The sequence below is a fragment of the Hipposideros armiger genome, unplaced genomic scaffold, assembly GCF_001890085.2.
Source record: "Hipposideros armiger isolate ML-2016 unplaced genomic scaffold, ASM189008v1 scaffold_13, whole genome shotgun sequence".
Lineage (NCBI taxonomy): Eukaryota > Metazoa > Chordata > Mammalia > Chiroptera > Hipposideridae > Hipposideros > Hipposideros armiger.
The window spans coordinates 5,880,694-5,904,052 of NW_017731363.1; the positions used below are offsets into that span (position 1 = coordinate 5,880,694).

A 23,359-nucleotide genomic window follows, 5' to 3' on the forward strand; every position below is an offset into this window, starting at 1 on the left:
TTTACAATTAACAAGCTCTGGATGTTTCTGGATGATGAATTCATTCATACTGCCCAATTGCCAACAGTACACATTCGAATTGATTGTTTGGTTCCTTGGTAGGAGCTCGAAAAACACGACACGTTTAAAATACCACCACACTGAGAGCATAACCTTCCTCTGATGAATGCCTGCTTTTGATGTCGTTTGAGGTGAATCATCACGTTGGAACCAAGACCGTTTATGCACCACATTGTTGTAAACAATCCACTTCTCATCACCTGTTATCAGTTGCTTCAAAAAAGGATCGTTTTCCTCACATTTAATGAGCATATTGCAGATATTTATACGTGCTGTCAAATGAACTTCTTTGAGTTCATGCGGAAACCAAATATCGAGCTTACTTATGTATCCCAGCTTCTTCAGGTGGTCCTGAATGCTTGAATGATGGATGTTCAATGTTTCTGCAATCTCTTGTGTCGTGTAATGTGGGTTTGACTCAATCAATGTTTTTATTTTGTTGTCATCAACCTCGGCGGGCCTCTCTGACCGAGGAGCGTCGAGATCAAAATCACCAGCACGGGATTTCATGAACCATCATTGGCACTGACGTTCTTGTAGAGTATTGTCATCATGAACTTTTTGCAACTTTTCACAAGTTTGATGCACGTTCTTCCCTTTATGGAAGTAAAACAGTAAAATGTGGCAAAAATGCACAGCTTGGTCTTCCATCTTTAACTTGTTGTAAAATCTGCAAAATTCAACCAAATCACTCAATTGTTTTTTAAAATGAAGCTAGAACTGTCAGCTGTCAAATGAGATAGCAATAACATATATGTGAGTGACTCTAGTACTTCCAAATATGAACTAATGCCCTCCGTTGCAAACATGCATCATGACTTTTCTGACAACCCAATATATGATCCAGCTATCCCATTTCTGCATGTATTAAGATGATTATATAATTTTTATATTTCATTTTGTTAATGTGATGTATTATGTTGATTAACTTGCAGATGTTGAATTATCCCTGAATCCCTGGATTAAATCCAACTTGATCGTGGTGTATGATCCTTTTAATGTATTGCTGAATTCAGTTGCCTAATATTTTTTGTTGAGGATGTTTGTGTGTATTTTTATCAGGGATATTGGTCTGTAATTTTCTTTTTTTGCAGTGTCTTTATCAGGGTAATGCTGGCCTCAAAAAATGAGTTTGAAAGCATTCCCTCCTCTTCAATTTTTTGGAAGAATTTGGAAAGGATAGGTATTAAATCCTCTTTGAGTGTTCAGAATTCACCAGTGAAGCTGTGTGGTCCCTGGCTTTTTTTTTGTTAGGAGGTTTTTGAGTACTGATTTAAACTCCTTTCTAGTAATCAGTCTATTCAAGTTTTACTTTTCTTCATAATTCAATCTTGGAAGATTGTATGTTTTTATGAATTTATCCATTTCTTCTAAGTTGTCCAATTTAGTGGAATATAATTATTCATAGGAGTCACTTATCTCGTATTTCTGTGGCATCCGTTGTAACTTCTCTTTCATTTCTGATTTTGTTTGAGCCTTCTTTTTTTCTTGGTGAGTCTACCTAAAATTTTGTCAATTTTCTTTACCTTTTCAAACAACCAGCTCTTAGTTCCATTGATCTTTTCTATTGTCTTTTTAGTCTCTAGTTCATCTATTTTCTGCTCTGATCTTTATCATTTCCTTCCTTCTGCTAACTTTGGGCTTCATTTGTTCTTTTTCTACTTTTAGGTATAAATTAGATTGCTTATTTGAGATTTTTCTTGTTTGTTGAGATAGGTCTGTATTGCTATCAACTTCCCTCTTGAACTGGCTTTGCTCGACCCCATAAATTTTGGTATGTCGTATTTATATTTACATTTGTTTCTAGGTATTTTTTTATTTCTCCTTTGATTCTTTGATGAGCCATTGGTTGTTCAATGGTATGTTGTTTAATCTCCACATTTTTTGTTTTGTCCAGTTTTCTTCTTGTAATTGATTTCTAGTTTCATACTATTGTGGTTGAAAAACATGTTTGATATGATTTCAATCTTCTTGACTTTATTGAGACTTGTTTTGTAGCCTAACATGTGATCTATCCTGGAAAATATACCATGTGTATGGTACTGCTTTTGAGTGGAATGTTCTGTATATAACTATTAAGTTCATCTGATCTAATGTGTAATTTAAGGACAATGTTTCCTTGTTGATTTTCTGTCTGGGTGATCTATACATTGGTGTAAGTGGGTGTTAAACTGCCTTATTATTGTATGCTGGCAATTTCTCCCTTTAGGTCTGTAATATTTGTTTTACATATTTTGGTGTTCCTATGTTAGGTGCATATGTATTATATACAAGGTCTGACAATTAAGTTCGTGAACTTGTTGCAATGATGCTGCTAACATTTTTGGATATCAGAGGGATTATTCATTATGAATTTGTACCAGCTGGACAAACAGTTAACCAAGTTTACTATTTGGAAGTGCTGAAAAGGCTGGGTGAAAAAGTTAGACAAAAACAACCTGAACTTTTCGCCACCAATTCATGGCTCTTGCATCACAACGATGCACTAGCTCACACGGCACTGTCTGTGAGGGAGTTTTTAGCCAGTAAACAAATAACTGTATTGGAACACCCTCCCGACTCACCTGATCTGGCCCCCAAAGACTTCTTTCTTTACTCAAAGATAAAGTAAATATTGAAAGGAAGATATTTTGATGACATTCAGGACATGAAGGGTAATATGATGACAGCTCTGATGGCCATTCCCGAAAAAGAGTTCCAAAATTGCTTTGAAGGGTGGACTAGGTGCTGGTATCAGTACACAGCTTGCCAAGGGGGAATACTTCGAAGGTCACTGTAGTGAAATTCAGCAATGAGATATGTAGCACTTTTTCTAGGATGAGTTCGCGAACTTCACTGTCTGACCTTGTATGTTATATCTTCTTGGTGGATTGGTACCTTTATCATTATGAAATGCTCATTTTTGTTTTTTATTACAGTCTTAGTTTTGCAGTCTATTTTGCCTGATATGAGTATAGCTACACCAGGTTTCTTTTCATTTCATATTTGCATGGAATATCTTTCTCTATCCCTTCACTCTGTGTGTGTCCTTACTTGTCAAGTGAGTCTTTTGTACACAGCATATAGATCAGTCATGATTTTATCCATTTAGCCACTCCAAGTCATTGATTGGAGAATTTAGTCCATTTACATTTAAAGTAATTACTGATAAGTATGCACTTATTTCCATTTTGTTTGTTGTTTTCTCTTTTTGTAGTTCCTCTCTGGGACAACAGGGGTGCAGCTGCAGCACAGCTATGGCACAGGGGCAAACAGGGTGCTTGCACAACTGACTGGGGCACAGCTGTGGAATTCACCTGGCCAGCTGGGGTCCAGCTGCAGTGCAGGGGTGAGCGAGGCATGCTCACCAGCACTTGCAGTTTAGGTGGAGAGTGCCAAAATGGTACCCGCCACTGCCAGGACTGACTAGGTAGAATGAGATCATAAAATGGCTCCCACTAGTATCTCCATCCCTGGAGAGATTTCCAGCAGGCTCCTGCCTCTCCAGCAGATGCTCTAAAATTATTAAGTAGGTCTCTTTCACTTATGGTCTAAGCAGTTTTCAAACTGCTACTTTTGTATTGGGTCCTGGGGCAAATGAGCTTGTGTATGAGCCCTTTAAAATGTTCTATGGTTCTCCTGGATGTAATACGTTTTCAGAGACAAACCTTTTTGGGGGCTTGTATCTCTGGTGCCAGACCTAAGGGCTGGGGTGCCTGTTATGGGGCACAAAATCCTCACTTCCCAGGGAAAGGTATGTATTTTTTAGATCCCTCCTAATTGTAGCCTGTTGAGACTGGGGTGGGGTTTTTACCAAGAACATGTCTCTGCCTCTCCAGGCTCAATGCGGCCCTTTCATCCTTTGTTGTGGAGGTGCTGTTCATCTAGTTTTTAGGTCTTTTTTTTCAGAGAAGAATTTTCCATATGTAGTTGTAAATTCGTTGTGTCCATGTGAGGAGGTGTTCTGACTCTTCCTATGCTGCCTGTCATTTTGAACCACCATCTCACCCCACCTTTTTTTTTCTATATTAAATAAATTTATTGTTTAAATTTTCTTTCTGGATAATTTGTTGTGAGAGTATAAAATGCAATTGATTTTTGTACATTGATTTTGTAAATTGTACATAACTGAATTAGTTTATTACTTCTAAGTGTTTTGTGATGTTTTTAATGTTTTTTACACATAAGATCACATCGTCTATGAACAGAGATAATTTTACTTCTTCCCCCCTCCCAATTTTGACATACTTTTTTTCTTTTTCTTATGTACTGGCTCTGGCTGGGACTTTCAGTACTATTTGAACAGAAGTAGTAAGAATGAACATCCTTGCCTTGTTCCAGAACTTATAGGAAAATCTTTGCAGTTTTCCATCATTGAGTATGATATGAGCTGTGGTCTTTTCACATTTGGCCTTTATTATGTTGAGGTAATTTCCTCCTATTCCTAGTTTTTGGGGAGGTTTTTTTCATAAAAGGATGTTAAATTTGTTAAGTGCTCTTACTACATCTGTTGAGATATCATCTGATTTTTATCCTTTATTCTGTTAATGTGGGCTATTATATTGATTTTTGAATTTTGATCCATCCTTGAATTCAAAGAATAAATCCCTCTTGGAGAAATTAATGGGAAAATGGCTAATAGATTGGAAGTACATAATGGAGTAAAAGAGATGTTTGAATAAAGTTGCTAAAGAATTTAAAAATGCTTAGAAATAGTCAGCTTTTTCTTATTTCTAATCTTGTTTTTCCATAGTCACTGTGAAGGTTAGTTTTATGTGTCAACTTTAGGCTATAATACCCACTTATTTAATCAAACACTAATCTAGGTGTTGCTGAAGGTATTTTGTAGATGTGGTTAACATCTACAATCAACTGATTTTAAGGAAATTACCCTTGATAATGTAGGTGGGCATTATCCAATCAGTTGAAGGCCTTAAGAGGAAAAAAGTTTCCTGGAGAAGGAAACATTCTGCCTCAAGACTGAAGTATCAAATCCTGCCTGATTTTCCAGCCTGCCAGCTTGCCCTACAGATTTCAGACTTGCCAGCCCTCTCAAGCACATGAGCCAATCCCTAAAAAGAAGTCTGGAAAGCGCTAACTCTCTGTTCCCTCATTTTGCAATTCATGTTATCACATACCTCTTCTCATAAAACCATCTCTTTCTCATCCTCAATGTTAACTGATTTTTGAGTATAACTTACCATATATTAAAGACTTTCACATTTGGCTCAGTCTTTCTTTCCCAAATCATGTCATTCACTAGGGTGACCCCAGCATCCTTGTGAATAACCTATCCAACAGCCTATCTTATACATTTCTTGACCCCTCAATTCTAGTAACTTCTATACTTCAGACAACCATACCCATGGCCATAACCTGAATTTTTAGTATCCTGACTTCAAAGAATCTGAGTCACCATAGTAGCCAACTCTATTGCAGTATCATATGAATAGGTAGAGATACCTGGAACAATGCTAGAGTCAGTACAGGAGAGGAAAATAGCTCCCTTTAACATTTTTGTGTTCCTTAACTTACATCATTGAAGTCAATAGGTGTTCAAACCTAAGGATGATCCTTTGTGCCAGGCAACTTGAAGACCCAACCTTTTAGGTGGCATAAAACATTTAATTTAATTTTCCTTCCCCATCTAAAAGAGTTCCTCTGTTCCCTCACTCCTGAAACTAATTCTTCTCGTGTACATATTTTTCCCAGTCTTTTCTTCTAGAGGCTTTCCTTTTTATCTAATTGTAAATTCCTAAGTGAGATCTCATTTCCTCATTTCTGCAAGATTTGCAATTTACATGACATAGTATCCAATTCAACATCATAAAACTGCAAATATCACAGAAATTACATTAAAATGGGGGGGGGGAGTGGTTTTTTAAAAGTAAGAAAATGCAAGGACATCAACCATTCAGGGCAATTGTGTTGAAATTAATACTCTTTCTTCTATTACAGTTGATAACTAAGAAAGAAAAGGAGAAAATAATTAGTTTCTTAGAAGAATAGGAAAAAGTAATGGAGCTTAGGGCTTGTGATAAATCCTAAAGGAGACAAAAAATAAAGAGATAGCACATTGTTTCTAAAAAGAGTTTAGGATGGTGTGAGTAGTCAAATGCATCTAGACAAATTCAAAACCATCTAATTTTAAAGAGACAAATAAAAGTAACTGCTTCTGTTTTCTTCTGTATCCCCAGAGAGTTAGAGAACTGGCAAAGGTAACTAATTCCTCCTTCCCTTTGTAAGAAGTGAAAGGGAACATGTGTTTCTAGAAATTTCATGATGAGCCTTTTTTTCATCACCACTTTCAGAAAGTGCAGTCAAATATTGGGTTGTTGGGAAAATCATGACGTATTTTTTCTATGATTTTCATTGCAAAAATGCGTCATGATTTTCCTGACAACCCAATAGATTATGATTTGGACACCAAGGAACTTAGCTCTTGAGATGGATCTATCCTTCTCTGAATGTTCTAACCATTCAAAGCACTTTGTAAGGATGTCCTGAATAGAAGAACCACTGCACAGGTCTCTTGTGGTTGCAGACCAGGACACTGCATATCCCTCCAATGCTTGTTAACTTTAATGTTAGAATTCAGAATTAAGTTTACTTGTCAATTTCTTCCCCCCTAAGGAAACATCAATATGCTAAGTTAACCTGTTAAGCTGTTGCTCCTCTAGGTTATTTTGGAGAGGGGAGAAATGGAAATTTCCCAGCCTCTAAACTTCAAAGCCATCTTTGATACCCTTCTCTCATCAGGCTCTCCCCAATAAGTCCTTTGACTAGTTCTTCCTTCACATTATCTCTTATATCCTGCCTTGTTTTCCATTTTCACTACCAGCATCCAGGCTCTGTAACACATTCCCTCAAGCTGGGAACACTGAAATAATACTTCAACAGGAGTATTCCTACATTTATTCTCCAATATCCCTTTCAATTTATTATTCCCACAAAAGAGATCCACAATTCTAGAACATATCATGGAAGTTCCATATTCATAAAACTTTAATAATTGCCCTTGGGATATAAGATAAAGTTAAAAAATTTGCAAAATAGCTTCTTGGCTACCTTTGGTAATTTATAGACAGCAAAATATTTCAATTCTCTGTAGCCCTGCCAACAGTTTTCTTTGATATCAGGTACTTAAAAGGATGAGACAGAGGACTATATATTGTATGTGGAGACAAGATAGAAAAAAAGAAATGGCACTAAATCCCAGAGCCCTGGCTCTAAGGTTGAAAATTTACTTAGGTTTTGGCATTGTTCCTCTTGGTGATGGATGTGACTTATAGTTATCTGGGTAATATTGATGCATAAGCCCCCCTCTTTCTCATCCTATGGAGAGCCAGAGGTTAAGATTTTAAGACTCAAAGTATGAGCTTAACTGAAAGGCTACAAAACTCACTGTGGCACCCAAGTTTATAAGAAGAACTCAGAGCTTTTATGGTATACAGAACCGCCAATGTCTTGTTCATTAGAGCAAAGCTAGATTTTCCCTGTTCCCTTTCCCACAAGGCTCTTAAGAACTAGGAAGACTCAACTCTCCTGGGCTTAGTTAATTCGAAGACCCACTAAGAGAAATGTAGGATGAGGGGCTCTCAACTGCTTAATCTCTTACTTAGCGGGCTACATTTAAGGAATCAAAACATTTTTCAGACTGAGCATTGCTGATCAAAACTATCTTTGATGTATAACATATTATGAGCCAAAGCATATTATTATCTGAAACCTAAACATTATATGGCTTTTGTTATAAACATCAGTATTGGTCTTTGGCTATAAAATAAAGTGCAAAAAGATTGCAAAATGGCTTCTTGGATAAGTTCAATAACTTACAGGCAATCTAATGTTTAAATTCTCCCTAGTCATACCAGCTATCTTTCAAGAGGTAAATAACTAGTAATATTCTGCCAAGGAAAATTCTAATTTACACACAGATAATGGTGTCATCTGATTTTCCAATTTTAGTAAACTTAGAGAACTTAAAAAACATCTATGTTAAATCTCTCTTTATCAATCTGGCCCTAACACACTTCCAATTTTTTTGCTCAGCATTCTCTCAGTGCAATTTCAATGAGCTAACACATGCACAGAGATTAGAACAGTGCCTAGCACACAGCAAGCTCTATTCAAATGTTTACTATGATTACTATATAATTATTAATGGAAAATGTGCAATCTTTAAATACAGACAGACCTGGATTTTGGATTCTGTGTCTGAACTCATTAGCTGGGTGATCACGGGTGAATCATTTAATATTTCTCAGCCTTGGCTTCTTCTTTTTCAAAATAGAGATGATAATAACCACCATGAAGAATTGTAGAATAAAAGATAATGAAGCAAAAATGCCAAGTACAGGACCTGGTGCATAGTGGGTGCTCTATAAGGGGTAATTTTTACTATTATTATTATTCATTGCTGTACTTTACTCTCTGTTCCCCAAACTAAAATACCCCTCACTCTTACTTCTCTCTTCTTATTTGAACCCTATTCACCCTTTCTTGAAAAACGAGACACAAAGGATTCATCTATTCCTGAGAAACCAGACACAAGACATTCATCCTCCCCCTCACCTCCACCTTTAGCATTTACCTGTACAACATGGCACTATCACATAGTAAGGACTTGAGGTCAAATCCAAATTTTCCATATATCAAAGCCTTTTTTTCAAATAGTTTTATCAAGATATAATCCACGTGCCACATAATTTATTCATTTAAAGTGTGTGATTAATGGATTTTAACACATCATAGAGTTGTCCATCCATTGCCACAATCTTTAGAACATTTCTATTGCCCCAAAAAGAAATCACACTCCCCTTAGTTGACAACTTCCAGTTTCTCAAGCCCTAGGCAACAAATAATCTACTTTCTGTCTATATAGATTTCCTTATTCTTAACAATTCATACAAATGAAATCATACAATATGTGACCTCTGACTGGCCTCTTTCACTTAGCATAATGTTTTTTTTAAGTTTTATCTAAGTTGTAGCATGTATTTGTATTTTGTACTTCATTTCTTTTCATTGCTGAATAATATTCCAGTGTATGAATAGAACAACAAAGCCTTTTAAATTGTGCTATTCAATTCCATGTGCTATCTCTCAGAACATACTTTCCAGACCCAAAAGTTTCAATGTGAATGCCAATAGCAAGCAGGTGGATGTCGCATACATGCCACATATTTGAAGGTATTCAAATATTGCCACCCAGCAAAACACATTTCAGGCAAAATTCATCCACAGCCAACTAATTAGTGTGCAGCCTACTCCAATGGGAACAAAAGGCAGTATAAGAATATAATCATTAATTAACTTGAACATTTACTGAACACTTCCTTAGTTTGGGTTCCCCTAGGAATAGCTCTTGAATCAAGACTTTGAGTGCAAATGGTTGCTTTGGAAAGTGATCCCAGGAAACACTAATAGGAAGTGGAGGATGGAAGTGAACCAGGGAAAGGAAGGTACCTAATATAAGATGAGTGTTTTAAGCAAGTGGCACTGTGGGCAACCAGAGCTTAATTAAGTGCACTGAGGAATGCTGGGAGTTAGAGTCAAGCATGCACCTCAGAGTTATCCAACTAGCGGGGAGCCAGCTGGCTTTTAATCCATCAACTCCATCAATCAGCCATTAGTTGTGGGCTCCTCGCAGCGTGCTAATTCTCTGCCCTTCTGGAGTGTCATGTGCTGCAGAGCAGGAAGAGGCTCTGATGGCCAAAGAAATCCCTTAGGCAAAGAGATGCAATGGCTGGCAGTTGGAGGTCAGGCGGCTGTGCTTAAAAGGGGTAGGGGCTAAGGAGATGAGGGAGGTGTGGACAATGTCTGCTGCACTTCCTATCTGGTCTTCCATACAAAATTAAACAAATATAACAAATATTAATTGAATTTTTCCTGTGCACCAGACTGTTCTAGGCACTGAGGATACAGTTGTGAGCAAAACAGGAAAATCCCTGCCCTCAAGTAATTTATATTCAGGTGAGAGAAAAATCATAAAAAACATAGGTAAATTATAGAGTCTATTGGAAGAGGATGAGTACCAGAGTGAGGAGTGAGATAAAGAACCTGGCGAGTGACCTGCTACATAAGGTGGTCATTGGAAAAGTGGCATGTGAGCAGAGCTCAGGGGTCTTATTTTACCATCCATTTTCCCTTTAAAGATGCTTTAAGATAATCACCAAATTTGAAGGTTTTTAAAATCAATTCCTGATCCAACATTCCAGAGAAAGAGGCTTTTGTTATTGCTCAAGCGTTCTTGGCATTGTTTCCCATTAATTAAGCTATGAGATGAAGACAGCTAGGAAAACGCAAGAAAAATAGGAAGCCGATTGTGGCTGAGTTGTGAAGCTGGGAAGCAATCCCCACTCCCCCCAACTCCTGCCACCATCTTATGTAGCTAAAAGTGCATCTTCACTGCAGCCTCCCCACGGATAGTGCGCTCATTCCAGAGCTTCTCCTGGCACCAGCAGCAGGCACCCACTGAGGGAATAATAAGCAGGCATTTCCGAGGAAAGCCTCAGTTAGTGGAGAAATCCTCACAGCGTGTAGAACCCGTATCAAAGCAGCATCTCTTCCTCTCCAAAGAACTCTTGCCAGGTAAGGTCATGTTAGGTTTCAAATGTGTTTGTTCCTGGCCCTGGGGGACACATTCACGTGGCTCACAAATCTACTGTGCTGCAATGGATGAATCTGTACAATGAAACGAACTCCAGGGGCCTCCACCGGCCTCCAGCACCTAATGAAAATTCCTCCTTTTTGCCTACTTTTTCAGTCTCACCTCTTGCTTCCTCCCAAGAGGCTGCTGGGTTAGAGATGGGGGGAACGCTGCTGACACACAGGACCATCCTCTGTAAAATTTTCCAAGATTATCCTACCCTACTCCTCCTGCATCTTCTCACACACTTCTCAAGTAGAATTAGCCTCTCCCATTCTTTAAAAGCATCTTTCTAATAGCATTTAGCATTTAGCTCATGTTGAAATTAATTTTACGCCTCTCTTATCGCAGCTACACTGTGAACATTCCCACCCATATTTTGGCAACCAAGGCCTTCTGCAGTCTACCTCTTCCTTCTTATCCCAGCTCATTACTTACTTTTTTCTGCTGCAAGGCCCCTGGCTGGCCAGTCTTTTCTCTTCATGGTCCCCTTCAATTCCACCCACCTTGAGTATGCTATGTTCATTACTGCCTTATACTATGGGCCCCAACTGATAGTTGTTCATACTCCAGCCTTCTAAAGTTTGAACCGATTGATAAATGGATATGGGAATGTAATAGAGGTCAAAATACCAGCTTCATTTTTACTAAAGGTGCCTTGGGGAATGTAGCTCAGTCGTGAAGTCAAACTGCACTTCCTACTTCTTTACTCAAAGTCCAGATTTTTGGACACACACAGAAAACTAGATCTGCAGACGAGACCCTTAGTGAGACACTTAGGGGAAACTGGTCTTCCTCATGCATTGGCAAGCAAAGATGGGCAAAGAGAAAAATGTCAGTGAACTCTAATCCATCAGTACAGTCCTGTAGAGAAGCATGGACCCAAGGATGTCATAGTCTAACCATTCCACCACCTGGGTACATACTTTCTGTTCCCATTGAGTTGAAACATTCTCTCCAATACACCCATCAGAGTAGAAGTTACCACTGTACGACCTGAGGCAAGCATGTGAAGAGAGAGACAAAATGATTCTCTCCCTCACCTGTACATTTCCTTACTCATTACTTCCCTTATCCAGAAAACCCTCCTTACCCTCTATTTTTACAAAACATCCTCATCCATCAAGTCTAGTTCAAGCCCATCTTTTCCCTGAAGCCATCTATGATCACCTAAGCTTACATTTCCCTTTTCTTAAATACTGAATGTGTGTTCACAATTGGTGACTTAGTTGCAAGCGGTTTTGTGTTATTTACTATTTGCTCCATACGTTTAAGCTGGTATCTCCAATGGGATTCTATGCTCCTTGAAGGTTGTTACAATGCCTAATTCACCTCCCACCTCAGAGCACCCAACAATGCTTTGTACAGAGTAGATATTCAACACTTGTGGAAAGTGGTGGAATTAAATGGGTTTGAATAGAATGAAAAGGAATAGAATATGATAGGATGGGATGAAATGGCATGAAATTGCATAGAGACTGGGGGTGGGAAGCTGGATTAAACCACAAAAATCCTGGATGTTAATCAAGTATATACTGACGGATTATGAAAACATAATCATAGTCACTGAAAACTATGACTTCATGGAGTCCTTTAGGACCTCAATAATCATGTCTTCACCAGCATTCATCCAGAGGTTATAGAAGCAGAATGGCCAGTTGAAGTTCACCAAGCCCACTTTCTTATTTGAGAAAAGCTTCACCCTGTACTCTCAGGAGAAAAAACTCTCCATCCTAATATCAAACATGTTTGGGTATTTAGAATCTTCCTCCTGTCCTAATGTGTTTTCTTTCCAGAGAACTGAGGCAATCTCACAAACAATGCCTTATTCTTTAAGGAGTAAGGTTAAAAGCAAGTTTTTATATCCACTACCTATAACCCCTGAAACTGACTCCAGTCAAAATTGAGAAAATGAAGAAGTTTATCTTTGGAGCATCTCCATTTCTCCAAAAAGGCACTTCCTCCCCCCCAATATTATCTCCACCTCAAGCACACAGTTGATGAGATGTTTTTGGTGAATGGGGCCTCTTTTTAGTATCCCTCCTATCACCTCACAGAGGCTTGAGTTAGATCTTACAACAAAGTACAGGTGAGCTGACTTAATTGCGGTAACGAAGCTGCAGAGACAAACATAGAACAAAATACAAAGCTTTTCACAAATGACCCCAGCCTCAACCTGACAAAACACACACTATTGCTCTAAGGTTATTATACCCAGGCAGGCTCTGTTTTTAAATATGTATATTTTTTTCAGGTCAGTAAGTATTTTACAGTTTCCTTATATTCTTACAAAATAAGTACAATGCAAGACCAAATAGGAACTATATAGCCCCATATGTTTTCTTAAAAGTTCAGAACTAGTTTAAGGCTCAAATGCTCTATTGGCAATATTGAAATATCAGCAAAGGCTAGAATGAGATATAAAACAACAGTAATGGGAGACCTCCTAGGGAGAGAGAGGCAGAAAAGTATATTTATGACCCAGACAAATTCTATTCTCTGGCTTTTCTGTAAGGGACACTGATTTCTTGGAATAAACAGACACACACACACTCCAATGCTGACTCTCTTTCCCAATTAGGAATTCGACTTTCAGGCTCTTTTTAAATTACATGTAAATAAAATGATATGCTATAAAACATAATCAAGATAAGTTAGATTTTAAAATAAAGAAACTACCTAGTGTTGCAACACTCACCTGCACCCCTATATATAATATTTTGGTAAGAGGAAATACCAAAAGTAGCTTAGAATCTAAATTTTTGGCTACAAAACCATTGGTCTATATTGTGTAAGTACTGGGACTAATGGCCCATGTCCTTCCAGGATCTTTCTCCACCAACAGAGTGGTAGTAAATATAGAATCATTTTGCCACCTAAGATAGACATCTGAATACAGGCAGTGGTATTTTTCATTGCCAGCTGTTGTATGGCTATGTTAATGTGATGCTGCTTATTAAATATCACTGCTTCACTTCTTACAGCTTTACTTGCTCATTCAACAATATCCACCAAAGCTGACATAAAATGGCAGGAGCTGCACATACTCCACCAGGTATAGAGCACTTTAAAAAAAATCATGTTGTCCCAGAAGCCCACTTTCCAAGGAGTCAGTACTGCTAAAGTAAATCCTGTTCCATAGGGTAAATCCCTCCCACTGACATGCAAACAGCAACCAAGGCTCAACTACAGCAGCAGGGCACATACAACCCACACAAGGAACACACCTGAAACACTTGGCTCAGGTGACAAGGGAGACTGTGCCACTGGGCCCCACAGGACAGCTACAACATAAGGCCACTCTACTAAGATGGAGAGACATAGCAGCCCTACCAAATACATAGAAACAAACACAAGGAGGCAGCCAAATTAGGAGACAAAGAAACATGTCTCAAATAAAATAACAGAACAAAGCTCCAGAAAAACAAGTTACGAATATGGAGACAAGCAATCTACCAGATGCAGAGTTCAAAACACTGGTTATAAGGAGGCTCGGTGATTTTAGGGAGACTTCAACAAAGATATAGGAAATGTAAAAATGGAGACAGAAAACATAAAAAAGAGCAAGTCAAAAATGAAGAATACTATAATTGAAATGAGAATACATGAGAAGGAATCAACAGTAAATTAGATGAAGCAGATAACTGAATCAGCAATTTAGATGATAAGTAGCAGAAAACACAATCAGAACAACAAAAAGAAGAAAAATAAAAAAAAATAGGATCGTTTAAGGGGCTCTGGGACATCAAGTGTACCAATATTTGCATCATAGGAGTACCAGAAGGAGTAGAGAGAGAGAGCGAGCAAGGAATTAAAAACCTATTTGCCCAATTTAAAAAACAAACTGTTTTATGAATTATGGGGGTGGGGGGAAACTATTTGAAGAAATAATGATGGAAAATTTCTCTAACCTGGCAAAGAAAATAGACATGCAAGTCCAGGAAGCAGAGAGAGACCCAAAAAGATGGACTCAAAGAGGCCCACACCAAGACTCATCATAACTAAAATGCCAAAAGTTAATGACAAAGAAAGAATCTTAAAAGCAGTAAGAGAAAGCAGTTAGTTACCTATATGGGAGCTCCCATAAGACTGTCATCTAATTTCTCAACAGAAACTTTGCAGGCCAGAAGGGAGTGGCAAAAAATATTCAAAGTAATGGAAAGCAAGGACCTACAACCAATATTTTGCTACCCAGTGAAGCTATCATTTAGAATCGAAGGACAGTTAAAGAGCTTCCCAGACAAGAGAAAGCTAAGGGAGTTCATCACCACCAAACCAATATTACAAGAAACATTAAGAAGACTTCCTTAAGAAGAAAAAAAAGATAAAAAATATGAATAAAATGGCAATAACTACATATCTATCAACAATGACTTTCAATGTAAATGGATTAAATGCTTCAATCAAAACACATAGGAGGGCTGAATGGATAAGAAAACAAGACCTGGCTGGCCAAGTGGCTCAGTTGGTTAAGAGTGTGAGCTCTGAGCAGCAGGGCTGGTGGTTCGATTTCCACATGGGCCAGTGAGCTACACCTGAGCTGAGCTGCTAACTGGTGGCGGGATGGCTCAGCTGGTGAGAGCACATGCTCCTAACAACAAGGTTGCTGGTTTGATGCCCACCTGCAACTAAGATTGAAGATGGCACCTTGGGCTGAGCGCTGTGAACTGCCGACGGGCAGCCAAATGGCAACTGGACTTGGAGCTGAGCTAGCTGTGCCCTCCACAACTAAGATTGAAGGACAACAACTTGGCTGTTCTCCTGCCCCAATTCCCCAACACTATTCCCCGGCCTCAATTCTCCAATAAAATCTTTAAAATAATAATAATAAATAAATTTTTAGAAAAAGAAAACAAGACCCTCACATATGCTGCCTACGAGAGACTTACTTCAGATCAAAAGACACACAGACTAAAATAAAGGAAGAAAAATGCTACTTCATGAAAATAGAAACAACAACAACAAAAAACTGGAGTAGCAATACTTATACCAGACAAAATAGACTTTAAAACAAAGACTACTAACAAGAGACAAAGAAGGACTCAGTAATCCCACTTCTGGGTATATATCTGAAGAAACCCAAAACACTACTTTGAGGGGATGTGTGCATCCATATGTTCATTGCAGCATTGTTTACAATTGCCAAGATGTGGAGGCAGCCTGGGTGTCCATTGATGAAAGAATGGATAAAGAGGAGGTGGTACATATATACAATGGAATGGAATATGTTCTTGTCATCTGTGGTGGCATGGATGGACCTGGAGGGTATTGTGCTGAGTGGTGTACGTCAGACAGAGAAAGACAGATGCAATGTGATTTTGCTTATATGTGGAATCTAAAGGACAAAATAAACAAACAAACAAAATAGAAACAAACTCATAGATAGAGAACATTTTGATGGCTGCCACATGGAAGGTGAGTTGGGGGTGGGTGGGTGGAAAAGGTGAAGGGATTAAGAAGTACAAATTGGTTGTTAGAAAGTAGTCATGGGGATGTGGGGTATAGCATAAGGATTATAGTCAAGAATATTGCAATAACTATGTAATGAGTCAGATGGGTACTAGATTTATCAGGGTTAGAGATGGGAGGGGTTTGGGGGGTCAGGGTGAAAATGTGAAGTCATTAAGAAATACAAATCGGTAGTTACAAAATAGTCATGGGGATGTAAAGCAAAGCATGAAGAATATAGTCAACAACATGGTAATAACTTTAATAGTGCCAGGTGGGTACTAGTCAGGGGGATCACTTCTTAAATTACATAAATGTCTAACTGCTATGCTATACATCTGAAATTAACAAAATAATATTGAATGTCAACTGTAATTTAAAAATTAAAAAGGGGGTAAAATTAAAGGGGAATAAGAGGGGCCGGCCGAGTGGCGCGATGGTTAAGAACTCGCTTGGGATGCCAGAGGGCCCCGGTTCGGATCCCACATATGAGGGCCAGTGACACTGCCCTCCACAGCTAAGATGCTGAACAACAGCTCAACCTGGAGCTGGGCTGCCATGAGTCGCCGGTGACGGCGTAGGCTGCAGTCCCTGTGGCAATGGGTTGCCATGGGCTACCGTATGTAGCCAGCAGCCAGCAGCCAGCGTGAGCGGCCAGCAGCTGCAGTGAGCAGCCGTCCAGAAGCCGGCGACTGATCTGCCTCGCCAGAGAAGAGCACAATGATGGTGCCAACTTGGGCCAGTGAAGCGACATCCTCCACAACTAGATTGAAGAACAAGACGACAGCAACTTGTCTGTTCCCCTTCCCCCAATTCCCCAGCACTGTTCACATTCCCCCAATTCCCCCAATAAAAATCTTTAAAAAAAAAAGGGGGGGAATAAGAGGTTCAAGCTTCCAGGTGTAAAACAAAAAAAGGCATGGGGATATAATGTACAGCACAGGGAATATAGTCAGTAATATTGTGATCGCATGGTACAATGGCAGATGATTGCTGGACTTATCATGGTGTTCACTTCTTTAGGTATACAAATGTTGAATAACTATGGTGCACCCCTGAAACTAATATAATATTGTATGCTAGCTATATTTTAATAAAAATCTCTTTAAAATGTCTGCATTGCATATTCTTATTTTTTTATATTTTTAAACAACCTTTTAAAAATATAAAAATCATTGTTTATGAACCATAAAAAAATAGGTCACGAATCAGAATTGGCCCACTGGCCACAGTTTGCCAACTTCTGCTCTAGACTATCAGCTACCTAGTGTGTTAGTCAGCTAGTGGCACATAATGCTATATAATAAACCATCTCAATCAAAACTCAGTAGTATACAACAATAAGCATTTCTTCTCCTGCCCACAGGTCTGTAGATCAACTAGAATATCTCTGCTCACTTTTCAATCTGACATAATATACATGTGTCCTAATATTATATCCATAGTCTCTGTTTTTAATGGGATTTTGACAGGAGAGAAAATTGTTGTTTTGGAAAAATGAATCCTTATTTACAAAGAAAAGGCATTAAGTTGAGAGTTTTCTGTATTGGGAAGGAGATATCATGGTAGTTGAATTTTTTCTATACTTGCCATCTGATTTCTTTAAAGTGATAAAGTAGCTAACATGTATTAGCACATACCATGTGCCAGGCACAAATCTATGCTTTGTAAACATATTAACTTATTTAATCCTCATAACTATTATTCCCAAACTAAGGCCATCGCCCAAGGTCATACTTCTAGGAAATGGAGGAGACTGAATCACTAGACTGCACTGCCTCCCAAGATTTTCTTAAGGCCTATGATAATCTTCATGGCACTTCTGCTCTGTAGAATAATAAGATAAATAAAAACAGGGGTCTGTACTCAGAGTTTTAAGTCCTAAAATTATTTTTTTCATAAAACTAACCCTCCTGACATGCAAGATAAGTGTTCTTAAGAATTAGACTTACCATGTTCATAACACCCACGTCGTAAAATCAGTTTATAAAGCCTTTGAGCTACTTAAACAAAAGAATGAGTGTATAAACATCAGGCATTTTTGTTATGCCAAACAGTCAGGTCTACCAAAAACTGATTATTTTAGACATGCACATGTGCTGAACACTGAAACACATCTGGCTTTAGCCATTTAAATGTAAATGACTTAAGGAAAATTGCTTTTAATGTTTTTTATGACAGTATGTTGGAGTTATTTTTTTCTGAGATATAACAGACATAGAGTAAACTATGAAAATGCACTAATGTTAAATATGCAGCTTGGTAATTTTTATTGTATAAGTACACATTCCCCCAAACCTTTCTTCTCCCCTTCCTATAACCATCGCCCAGATCAAGATACAGAATATTTCTAGCACCCTCCCAAAGTTCCCTCCTTCCTCTTCCCAGTCTACACTCTCATATATAACCACCCCCAGGTAACGAGCATTCAGTGTCTGGTCTTCCTCAGCTAGTTTGCCTCTTCTTGATGATATAAATGGAATCATACATATGTACTCTTTAAGTCTGGGTTCTTTTACTCAACATAATATATGTGGGGTTCATCCATGTTATGTGTATCAGTAGCTTGTTCTTTTTACTGCTGTGTAGTTTTCCATTGTATGAATATACTGCCATTTGATCATTCATTCTCCTATTGATGAGCACTTGGCTTGTTTTCAGCTTTGGCTCTTATGAATAAAGCTCTTGTGAATATTCTTATATGTCTTTTGTGGACATACATACTCATTTTTCTTGGGTATGTTGAAGCATGGAATTGATGGGCCATACGGTAGGTGTGTGTTTAGCTTTAGTAGAGTTTTCCAAAGTCATTATGTGGAGTTACGTTTTGAAATATCTAAGCAAGATCTGTAACATCATTTAATGGTAATGCTCTTTTTAATGGTTCAGTTGTAAACAAAGTTTTTTCCATTACACACACACACAATCATATTAAATTGCAATCTTTTGATGCAATAAAATTGTAAGTTTTGGTGTGATTGCTAAGTTTGGCAAACATACTTGGTTATTTCATATAACATGTCTTCATCCTCTAATTATGTGCCTGATTTGAAATGAACCTCCAAAACCTGTATTTATTTATTGATTCTGGATATAATTGCATAACTTTCAGCTTTCTGAGCCCAAGAGCTGAATTCCACTATAACAGGGATCAGCAAACTGCAGCTCGCAAGCCACATGCAGTTCTTTGGGTACGTTCCATTTCAAAAGTTTGCCAACTCCTGCAAGAGTCAATCCTGTCCCTCACAGCAAGTTAAAAATTATTCGAGAGCCATAAATATATTTTTACATAATCACCATTATGTGAATAATATCCTTTAAAAATTTTATAAATGAAACGATGATAGTTTTATTTTCATTTTCCGTTTTACTTCAGAGCCCACGGCTCACGAGCCTCAGTTTGCTGACCCCTGGCGGCTCTTCCGTCTCAAAAATTTGCCAACCCCTGCACTAGAAGTTTCCTATGTGGCCTATCAGTCAGATAAGGCACATCCCTGTGCTCTGGATCCACTATGGAAATCTAAGAGGTGAGGCACCAGGAATTTCCAGGAAGGGTGTTCCATTTAGCTGGAGAGCAAAATTCCCTGCAGTTTCTGAGTTAGACCTGGAGACCCAGAACTGTGGAAAGTTGTGATTTCTGGCTTTTCCCCTGTTGTTCTTTATGACAGGCTATTTGGCTTATGGCATGCTAGGTTAGGAGAAGAAAGAAGTGGGCAAAAGTCAAGGCCTGGAAGGAGATTCGTGCTAGACAGAAAGAGAAGGCTGTGGGTAGCAGAGCAATGAGAAAGGCCTGACAGTGTAAAGAGGTATGCCAAACTCAGTGGCAATGACTACTGTCATTTAGACTGTCAGTCCCTACTAGAGACCACTTTTACACATAAGTTATTTGGTTTGGCCTTGGTCCTACTCTTCTCTCATCAACTTTCTGTGACTGAAGTCCCAGCATGCTTTAGAGTTAAGCCCACATAGGTCACTGGGAGCCACACTTGAGTGCTTCCTAAGAGAACCACAATCTAGGCTCAATTGGGGGCCAGGAGCCATGTAAACAACGTGGAAGCCCAGTTCTCTTTTCTCTTTCAGGTGTGGCTTACTACATAGCTTTAATTCAAGCACTGTCACTGCCACGAATCTGTCCCCTTCCCTACTTGATGTTATGATTGACACTACTTGTATAAACTAGAATTTGCTCAAAAAACAGTTTGGGGTGATTATGGAGTTGAGGGGCATCTTAGAGTTAATTCACTCTAAGAAGCTTGGGAAGGCTGAAGATGAAAAATAGAACAGAAGATAACACTAGGGTTACAGAGCAAAAGGATACATTCATGGTCTGCAAACTAGGAAAATAGGCAGATAGGTCAGGACACATTTCAAGATAGCAGCTAACAGGGGAAGATACCTTAGCCCAGGCCAGGCTGAAGTTCAATAATGCAGTGGCCTCATCCAATTAAATCTGTAATAGTGAGAGTAAGGCTGGTAATTTCCACACACAATAATGACACAATAATATATTATACGAGGTGTGATCGACAAATACGGTGAATGTTTAAATAAAATAAAACATTACAGTAAGACACATAGTCATTAATCTCCCTTCAACATACTCCCCTTCATTTTTAACACACTTATCCCAGCGTTCTTCCCTTTCTCTGAAGCAGTTCTGGAAGTCCTCTTTAGTGAGTGTCTTTACTTCATCCTCCATCACAACAATCCCTTCTGGTACAGTAATTTTTGTGAAATAAAAACATTACAGTGTATCCCCATCCACCTTATTCACCGGATCTGGCACCATGTGACTTCTGGCTCTTCCCCAAAGTCCAAATGACCATGAAAGGTAAACCTTTTGAATAGATTCAGGACATCAAGGCAGCCATGACAGTGCAACTAAAAATATGAAAGAGGACTTCCAGAACTGCTTCAGCAAGTACCAAGAAGGATGAAATAAGTATTCAAAGTGAGGGGGAGTATTTTGAGGGGGATTAATGGCAATGTGTCTTTTACTGTAATAAACATTTTTTTAATTTAAACATTCAGTGTATTTCTTGATCACACCTCGTATAATGACAAGGGGTACACAAAATGGCAATGCCCAAAAAAAGGATGTCATTGCAAAAGTATTAATGAAGTTGAAATCTCAAAGCCAAAGATGATGATAAATAGTCAAATCAGGGAAGAACAATGAGCAGTCTCTCTTGAATGTGTCTGTTTATACTTCTCCACGAAGTACAGTAAAACCTTGGACTGTGAACAACTTGGTTTGCGAGTGTTTTGCAAGACAAGCAAACATTTCTGATACATTTTAACATGGTAAACAAGCGATGTCTTGCAATATGAATAGTTTGTTTCTGGAACAAATTATGCTTGCAAACCAAAGTATTACTGTACTTAAAAGCAAATGAAACAACCAAGCTCCTTAGTGAGAAGTAAAGACTCATACAAGAGAATAATATTTCCTAAATACAAACATAAGTTTTTTACCAAGAAAAAATGTTATTTTAAAGTAGGTAAATAATTAACTCTTGAAAATACAATACAATGTAAATGTACACATAGTTTATGTATTTGCTGATTGTTGTTTTATTTAATTCAAAGGTAAGATATCTTTACCTTTGATATCTATCTTAGATCAGTGACCCTAGATCTCAACCTCGGCTATATATTAAAATTTGGGTTGGATAGCTGGGAGGGGTGGGCTTTAAAAAAATGACACCTAGATACCACTGCAGACCAACTGAATCAAACTGGGGATACAGTAATACCTCGGTTTGCGAGCATAATTCGTTCTGGAAACAAACTACTCATATTGTAAGACATCACTCACTTACCACGTTAAAATGTATTAGAAATGTTTGCTTGTCTTGCAGAACACTCACAAACCAAGTTACTTGCAATCCAAGGTTTTACTGTATTTGTGTACGTATGGTTTGCTTTGTTCTTTAAAGGGTTTGACGTGCTTCATAATCCTTAGGATGGGATTTCATCTAACATAAATTCACCATACTTGGCTTAGTTACTACCACAGTTTAGGCTATGTATGGTAGGCACCAATGTTGATGCTTCAAAGATTTAACTGAACACAATAAGGAATACACAAATGATTTATATCTTCCTGCTGTCATGAACCTTACAATCTATTAGAAGGAAAAGAAAAGTGCTTAATACTCATAAGGTAACCATGAATATAACATGGATCCATGGAAGAGGTACTCATGGAGCAAATTCAAACGATAAAGATATCATAGACACTTGCAGGGATCAGAGAACTCTCCATAAAACAGGTGCCTGTAATATAAGTATAAACAGATAGTTAGTTCTAGACAGGCAGAGATACAGGGAAGGGTGTTCCAGAAAGCAGGAATGGCATAATCAAAAGAGCAAAGACAATAAAGTGTGAGGTGTTTTCCAGAAGCAGAGCATATTACATTTTAGCCAGGTAGACAGAAGTAAAGAATACACACAGGATCGTATTAGAAGAAACAATGAGAAATATAAGATATGGTTATATTGTACAGGACTTCTAATGCTATTATTAAGAATCTAAGCTTCATTCTGTAGTAGGGAAGGGAGATGTGTTATTGAGCAAAGGAGGCCAAGATCAAAGGAGTCCTTTGGGAAACTAATTTGAACATTGGTCTATAGAATTGTTTGGAAGAGAAAAAATTTAGAGGTGGGATGAACAGCAAGGAAGAGGCTATTACAAAATCCTAGGTGACTAACAATGCAGAAAATTAGCTCAGTGGCAGTAGTCATGAATGAAGAGCAATGTATTTGAGAGTAATTATAAAGGTAGATTTGATAAAACAAGGCAATTGCTTAGATATGTGAAGGATAAGGCTGAAGGAGAGGTAAAAAATGAGTTTGTGGTTTTAAATCAAATGAATGAAACCATTTATAGGGATTAAGAATAATAATAATAATACCTCTAGCCAGCATTTACTGAGCACCTACTGTTTATCAGACTAAGTGTTTTACTGATATTGTATCATTCAATCCTTTATCAATCTTATGAGGATTATATTGTGCAGATAAAGAAACAGAAGTGTACAGAGGTTAAAATTCTGCCCAAGATCATTTAGTTAGCAAGTGGTGGAAATGAATGGTATAGGAGATGTATGTAACTAGTTTATTAAACAGTCTAAACTCAAGAGGGTACAAATAGAAAATAGTGGATTTTCCTATCCACTGACTTAAAGTATTGGCCAAGATCTCTGTCTCTACCTCTTT

At 38.1% G+C, this 23,359-nt stretch overlaps 1 protein-coding gene across 1 annotated transcript in view; it reads right to left on the minus strand.

The window, feature by feature from the left end:
- LOC109395249 (translation initiation factor IF-2-like) overlaps positions 1-23,359 on the minus strand; it is a 395,555-nt gene that overhangs the window by 179,767 nt on the left and 192,429 nt on the right. The window lies entirely within an intron of this gene.